Source organism: Nyctereutes procyonoides, unplaced genomic scaffold, assembly GCF_905146905.1.
Source record: "Nyctereutes procyonoides isolate TBG_1078 unplaced genomic scaffold, NYPRO_anot_genome, whole genome shotgun sequence".
NCBI lineage: Eukaryota > Metazoa > Chordata > Mammalia > Carnivora > Canidae > Nyctereutes > Nyctereutes procyonoides.
The window spans coordinates 3147810-3155337 of record NW_026575124.1 but is presented as its reverse complement, the minus strand read 5'-3'; the positions used below and the strand labels follow the sequence as shown (position 1 = coordinate 3155337).

Here is a 7528-nt window from a genome sequence, read left to right as displayed (position 1 = left end):
CCCAACTCGAGTTCTTCGGAGCACTGAACACCATCTGCCTTTCTTGATTTTTCCTTCTCTGGTCTATCATCTGGTATCCAGTCAGGTCACACAGAGGGAACTGGATGCACACAGCTGATAGCGTGGGGACTGAAAGCTTCAAGAACAAAGTGCAGGGGTGGAGGGTGCTGAGGAATTCTAGAAAGCGAACCCAGGAGGCAATACCAGCTGTAGGGCCTTCCCCACACCCAGGAGCTCAGGCGAGGGCCCCAAGGAGCTGGGTCTTGGACACGGGTGCAGGGGGATTGGACAGAGCAAAATGTTTTCCTTCTACTGGAACATTTGGAAGTAAAGCCTGGGTGCCCGTTGTGACAAGATGGCCACGGCCCCCCAGGCTTCCAGAAGCTGCGCACATGTCCCCGGTGGAGGATGTGTGACACCTGCAGATCCCCTGCTGGAAGGACTCTGTTCAGAAACAACCAACATCCCCCCCAAAATAAACAACTGGGACCACATCCAACTAAAAAGATTCTGTACCACACGGGAAACCATCAACAAAATGAAAAGGCAGCCCACGGACCGGGAGGAAATGTTTGCAAATCATGGATCTGATTAGGAGCTAATCAAAATATATAAAGAATTCCTGCAACTCCACAGCAAAAAAAAAAAAAAAAAGGCAAACAGCCCAATTTTTTTAAATGGGCAGAGGTGGCCAGCAGGTACATGAAAAGGTGCCCACCATCACTCATCATCAGGGAAAGTCAAATCAAAACCACAATGAGATACCACCTCACACCTGTCACAATGGCGGGTATCAAAAATGCAGGAAATAGCAAGTGTTAGCAAGGATATGAGCAAAGGGAATCCTCGTGAACTGTTGGTGGGAATACAAATTGGAAAGTATGGAGGTTCCTCTAAAAATCAGGGATAGAACTTCCATATGATCCAGGAATTTCAGCTCTGGGAATACACCCAAAGGAAACGAAGTCACTACCCCCAAGAGATATCTGCTCCCTCGTCTTCACTGTAGCATTACTCACAATAGCCAAGAAATGGAAATAGCCTAAGTGTCCATCTACGGATGGATGCATAAAGAAATCGCGGTACACCGTACATATCCAACGGAACACTTGCTGTTCGGTCATAAAAAGAAGGAAATCCTGCCATTTGTGAACATGGATGGACCTTGAGAGCATTATGCTCAGTGAAATGTCACACAGAAAGACAAATGCTGCATGATCTCGCTTATTTTTTTAAAGATTTTATTTATTTATTCATGAGAGACATAGAAAGAGGCAAAGACACAGGTAGAGGGAGAAGCAGGCTCCTCGTGGGGAGCCCGATGCGGGACTCGATCCCAGGACCTCAGGATCAAGCTCTGAGCCAAAGGCAAGATGCTCAACCACTGAGCCACCCAGATACCCTGATCTCACTTATATATGGAACCCAAACAACAGATTCACAGAAGAAAAGGACGGACGGGTGAGTGTCAGAGATGGGGGGGGGGGAATGGGTAAAAAAAAAGAGAAAGAGGAAAAAATAAAAGAAAGCAAAAGGAAGAAAGGAAGGAAAGGGGGAGGGAAGGAAAGAAAGAAAGAGAGGGAGGGAGGGAAGCAGGGTCAGAGGGAAGGCGGAAAGATCATCCATCACCCTCTTTTGATTGCTAATTTTTTTTTTTTTTTTTACATTTTCAATGTTTTTCAAAGGGAGAAACCTGCCTCTCAACCCTGTGCCAACTAGGGCAGGGAGTAGCGGAGCTTACCACAGCCACTCAACTCCTGTCCCAAAAAGAGCGAGAAAGAACCAGAATGCTCCTGCCTTCTCCTCCCCATCCCGCAGTCCTCCAGCCCCTAAGGGTTTGTGCCAGCTGTGGTCCAGCCGCCGCGAAGCCAGGCACCTCCCTCCACGGAATGCGGGCTCCACCGCCAGGGAATGCACGCGACCTCGAGCCAGCACTCGACACTCACTTGACAAATATTTACCGATGCCTACAACGTGCCGGGCGTGTTTCAGGCTCTGAAGATACAGCACAAACAAATCCGCCCGAACTCTGCTCACACGGGGTTTACGTTCTCACAGGGGAGGGTGGATAAGAAAGAAATGTATTGTAAAAGAGACAGGTGGCCAGATGGCAATAATAAGTTCTAGAGGGAAAGAAATGAAATAAAAATAAATTCTGGAGGGAAGCATAAAGGCGGCAGGTGCACGGGGAGTGCTGGGAGTCGGGGGTGCTTAATCGGGAGGGCGGGGAAGCCTCACTGCCAGGAGGACACTTCATCAAAACGCAGAAGGAGGTGAAGAAACAAGCCACGGGGATGCCCAGGGAGAGCATTCTGGCAGAGGGATCGGCAAGGGCAAAGGCCCTGAGGCAGGACCCTGCCTAGCGTGCCTGGGGACCGGCAAGGAGGCCAGTGCAGGGGCACTGCAGGGAGAGGGGAGAGCCAGAGGACACAGGCCGGACGCACAGGGCCAACTGCGCCAGGCCCTTTGGACACGTGAGGACAAGGTCTGGAGTGGACAGTGGCTGGATGTGGCTCTCTGCTAAGAGGTTGGGGGCCGGAGCAGAACAAGCCCTAGGCCACGTCCCCGCCAACAGAATGGTAGCCCCCCAGGCAGGGCCCAGCCTACGGGACGTGCTCATCACAGTCCCAAAGGGCCTGGCACTTAGCAGATGCTCATTAAATACTGTTGACGGAAGCTGAGGACACCCGTGAGAGCTCGGCCAGCTGGCAGGACGTCTGTCGAGGCCCGGGCCGGGCACCTAGCTCACATCGCCCCTATTCCAGGGGAGCACCTGCCCGGTCCGCCCCCCACCCCCTGGCAGAGCTGAAGCTGCCCAGGCCTGTCTGACTCCAGGGCCCCTGCTCTCTACACCGTCCCCGAGGCCCAGCTCCCGCCAGGTCGTTCCCACCCCGCCGGGCTCCCCCGGGCCTCTAACACCAGCCCAGAATGCTCCAGAGGGGGAGGAGGCTGAGCCCGGGCCTGTCCCTCCAAGGCTCTGTGAATCGGGGTGTCTACCTGCCCCCGGGAGTCTGCTAGCCCACCCACCTGCAGCGACGACCGCACCTGCGCCCGGCCCGCTCCTCCCTCCATCCGCGGGCCTCGAGCGCCGCCTGCCGACCGCTGCTCCGCTCGCACCTGCAGGCCCCGCTGCTGCAGGGGCAAGGGGGCCCTGGACCAGAACCGGCCTCAGCTGGACCAGAACCGGCCTCAGCGCTTCTCCCCCACACCCCAACCACAGGGGAGTCCCTCCCCCGGCACTCGGAGGTCGAAGGGGATTACCTGGTGCAGGTAAGGGGACAGCACACAGCCAAGTCCCCAGGTCCTGGGACTTACCTGCGGTCTCCCTGGAGCATTTCCCTAGGCGGCGGGGAGCTGAGCCTTGAGGGACGTGGGTAAGGAAGGCAAGATCGGGGCTCCCTGGGCCAGTGCCCTGCTTAGGGACGGAAGGAAACCCAGGCCACCAGGAGCCTGGGTGGCTCTGCTTCCAGCTCAGGCCCTGAACCCAGGGTCCCTGCTCCCCGCCCCCCGCACCACAGGGAGCCTGCCTCTCCCTCTGCCTCCCCCTTTCTCTGTCTCTCATGAATAAATAAATAAAATCATTTTAGGAAGAAAGAAAAAAAGAAAGAAAGAAAGAAAGAAAGAAAGAAAGAAAGAAAGAAAGAAAGAAAGAAAGAAAAAAGGAAGGAAGGAAGGAAGGAAGGAAGGAAGGAAGGAAGGAAGGAAGGAAGGAAGGAAGGGAGAAAGAGAAAGAAAGAAAGAAAGAAAGAGAAAAGAAAGAAAGAAAGAAAGAAAGAAAGAAAGAAAGAAAGAAGAAAGAAAGAAAGAAAGAAAGAAAGAAAGAAAGAAAGAAAGAAAGAAAGAGAAAAGAAAAGAAAACCCAGGCCAGCCCCAGCCCCAGCCTTAATCCCTCTCACACTCATTCCTCTTACTCCACCTTGTCCCTACCCATCGTATCTCTCCCCAAAATCCCCCTCCTTCAAATCCTCAGAATTAAAAAAAAAAAAAGCAAAAAAACAAACAAAAAACAAATCCTCAGACGTCCCAGTGCCCCCCCAAGGCCCTCATACATGCTGCTCATACATGCTGCCCTCATACATACCTGTGCCGAGGTAGGAGCCCAGGAAGGGGACAGCAGGTGGGTGAGCTGAACAGTGAGGGCAGCCTTTGCGGAGCACCACGTGCACACAGGCACGTGGCTATGAGCAGATGTGCACACACACACTCACCATGCACACGTGTGCACACAGGTATGCAGGTGCACTCTGCGCACATATGTGCTTGTGTCACATGCTCATACGTGGGCGTTGTGTGCACACCTGCATGCATGGGCACGGGTGTCTACACCTAAGTGGGCGTCCTGAGGCACAGACCGGCGCAGGTCCCCTATCAAAGCACACACCACATGCACGCACCCCCCCCCCCCACTGATGCTCCTGTGCACACATGTCCGCACAAGTCTAGGGGTAAAGCGATACTCTGGAGTCAGAGAGACCTCAGGAAGAACCGCCGCTTGGCTTTACCACTCAGTTGCTGTGACCTTGGATGTGGGTGACTTTTCAGAGCCTCAGTCTCTCTGTCTATAAACGCAGGTAACAGGGGTGCCTGTCGGGGAGTAAGGACCCTCATGGATGGGTGGGTGTCAGCCCGCAGAACCCCGGCCTCGGGCCTGCGTGTGGCTGTGACTGTAAAGTAGCCAGGCCACCACCTGCGGTTTGAGGCCGTGGCTCCCCTGAGCCCAGAGCCCCCCACCACCCGGCACAGGCACGCACGTGTGCACCACACAGGGGCTGTCTGTGTGTCCCTGCTGTTTGCACGGGCGGCTTAGCTACCAGGCGGATGGAAGAGCACGCGGGCCCCCGGGAGCCCGGCCCTCCCACCCCAGCCTGTCGGGCAGGGCCTGGCCAGGATGCCGGCCTTCCTGCTGCCTTTCCTCTTACTCTTGGCCACAGACGCGGGCACGAAATGAGGGACTCGGGGACCCACTCACCCTCCAAGGCACCACCGGCTTTGCCCTGCCCCCAGCAAGTTGGGGCCCTTCCCTGAGACTGGAAGACTCCAGGATCCTCCTGGCGGTTCCCCAGCCTGCCTGACAGCCCCCTCCCCAACTCCGTGGCCCCACAGGCCCCAGGCTGCTGAGACCATGCCTCGGGGAGGGCGAGAGGTGGGAGGCCCACCGCCCCGGTGCCCTGCCCCCTACACACGCTGCCCGCATTGCCTCCTAAATAAAGGACCCAAGGTCCTCTCCTAGGACCCAAGTCCCCTCAGAAAACTGCCAGGCCAGGCCACCTCGGGGCCCGGGCCCAGAAAGAGAGCTGCTCCTTGTCCTGGGTGCGGTGCAGAGAACAACCTGGGTTGACAGGCTAATTCTGAAGAACTTCCCAAGGGATCGGGGACAGCCGCGTGGCAGGCCACCCCTTAAAATTATGCCATTCAGTCACCAGGCCCCCAACCTACCAGGCCCCACAGGAATGATCTCAGAACCTTGCCCCTGCCCATTGTCACCCCCAGGTGGGCAGGGTCCCCTGGCAGGAACTGCTGCCATGTGTAGCTGACAATGAGAGCCATTTTCTTTAGTCCTCTGGCCCAAAGGTAGGGTGCGCAACCCATTCAGGTGCTTGCCCTTCCGGGTCCCTCCCCCCAAAATAGTTCCAGGGCACCCCAGGTGTGGGGATGCAGAGTACCACAAGCCTCCCAGGGGTGGAATCCTAGCACAGTGAATGTAGCCTCCTGCCTCATTTTACAGATGGAAAAACTGAGGCCCAGGGAGAGGAGAGGCCTTGCTAGAACCACACAGTGGAGGTGAGCTTCAGGCCCGGACCTGGGCCTCCTGACCTCTCCCTCCCCTGCCCCTACGTCTTGGGAGACAGCCAGGGCTCCCATGAATCCCTCTGAGCTTTGCTCTGTGTGCTGGGACTGTCCAGCGGGCGGGGTAGAAAGGGAAAGAAGGGACACACACACCAAAATCGGTGGGTACTTTGCCAGGAGGAGGAGCAGACCGAGGAGACTTCTTCCCAGGGCCTGGCCTTAGAGCTGACAGGACCAGCACTGCCCAGACAGGGTCCCTCCTGGAACTTCCGGGGCCTAGAAGACGGCCAGAGTGAGCCAGTCACTAGTGTGACACAGACACACCTGGGTTTGGGAAGGGGGACCCTGAACACAGTCTGAGCTCCACGCTGTCTCCACCACGACGGCTTGGCAGTTTTCAAACAACCCAAAAAGCGTGGAGATGAGAAAATGAGGAAAGAGCCTCCATCTACCAGCCCGTCAGATGGAAATAGGGCTTATGCTCTCCTGCCCCCCACTCACCCCATGCTGCCAGAGGGGAGGCCCTCCCTGCAAGCGCGGGATGTGCCTCCCCACCCCTCCGACTCAGCCCTGCAGGCCAAGAGCCGAGTCAGCAGGAGCCGAGGGGCTGAGCCACCCTCCAGCTCCCTCCCGGCAGCTCCGCGAGCCCTGCTTCTCCTGGGAGACACGGGACGCGGGAGACCAGCCCGAGCCTGTAACCAGAACAGGCCAGAGTTGGCATTTCTCTTTTCTGTGCCCTGCACCCCCAAGCCCGCCACCCACTCCCACCGTGAGGGCCACAGCCAGGCCTAGGACAGGATGGGGGGACCCCGAGGCCCTATTCCAGGAGCCGGGGGAGGTGGGCAGGGACCAGCCAGCATCCTTTGGCAGGTGGTGGGCCACCGTCCATGAGCGCCCCAGCGCCACTGCCCACGACTGTCCTGCAAGATGGGCTCACCGCCTCTCCCAGCGGATAAAGCCAATGAGGCCAATGAGGCCGGGCTCCCCGCACAGCTCCGCTGCCCCAGGGCGCAGGGGGGCGCAGGTGGGTGCAGGGGGGCGCAGAGGGGCGCAGGTCGGTGCAGGGGGGCGCAGGGGGGCGCAGGGGGCGGCCCCCGAAAGGTGCCGTGGACCTGGGGTGAGGCCGGTGTGAGGGCCGGGCCTCGGGGTCCCTCGGGGCCTGTGCGCCCTGCAGCCGCGCCCGCGCCAGGGCCCGCCCCAGGGCGCCCAGCAGGGGTGGGGGGGGCGGGGTCCCCGCAGCGCCGACACCTGGTGTCCCTCCGCCCGCGGCCGGCGTGCCCGGGCAGGGAGGCGGCTCAGGGCGGCCCGGACGGGCCGGGCCGGGCCGGGCCGGGCCGGGCCGGGACGCGGGCGGCGCCGCCACATCTGAGCATCCGAGCCCGCAGCATTCCCCGGCGCCCCGCTGGGGCAGGGCGGGCAGGGGCAGGGGCGGGAGGAGCTTCCCCAGGCCTGTCGGGCACCGCCTCCTGCCGGCCGCCGCGGACCACTGCAGGGCCCTGGGAGAGGCCGGGACGGGCGCCCTGGGGCTGCTCAGGGGCGCCCCCGCCGCCCCCGCCGCGCCCCTCGCTCCGCAGACACGCCCCGGGGTGCCCGGCGCTGGAGCGCACTGCAGGGCGCCGCCCCCTGCACTTGCCAAGGCTCGGAGCCAGCCCCCCGCCAGCCAGCACCCCGACACCCAGCGCCCCAAGGCCGCAGTAGGCACGCGGCCTGCACAGCCGGGCTGCAGAAGGCCTCCAGCTCC

At 59.4% G+C, this 7528-nt stretch overlaps 1 long non-coding RNA gene across 1 annotated transcript; it reads right to left on the bottom strand.

The window, feature by feature from the left end:
- Nucleotides 1-1224: 1224 nt before the first annotated feature.
- LOC129517356 (uncharacterized) lies at nucleotides 1225-4227 on the bottom strand. The gene is made up of 2 exons (XR_008665990.1): nucleotides 4082-4227; nucleotides 1225-3450 (listed from the first exon to the last, which is right to left on the bottom strand). It is a non-coding gene; the product is annotated as an uncharacterized LOC129517356 (long non-coding RNA).
- Between the last annotated feature and the right edge of the window lie 3301 nt (nucleotides 4228-7528).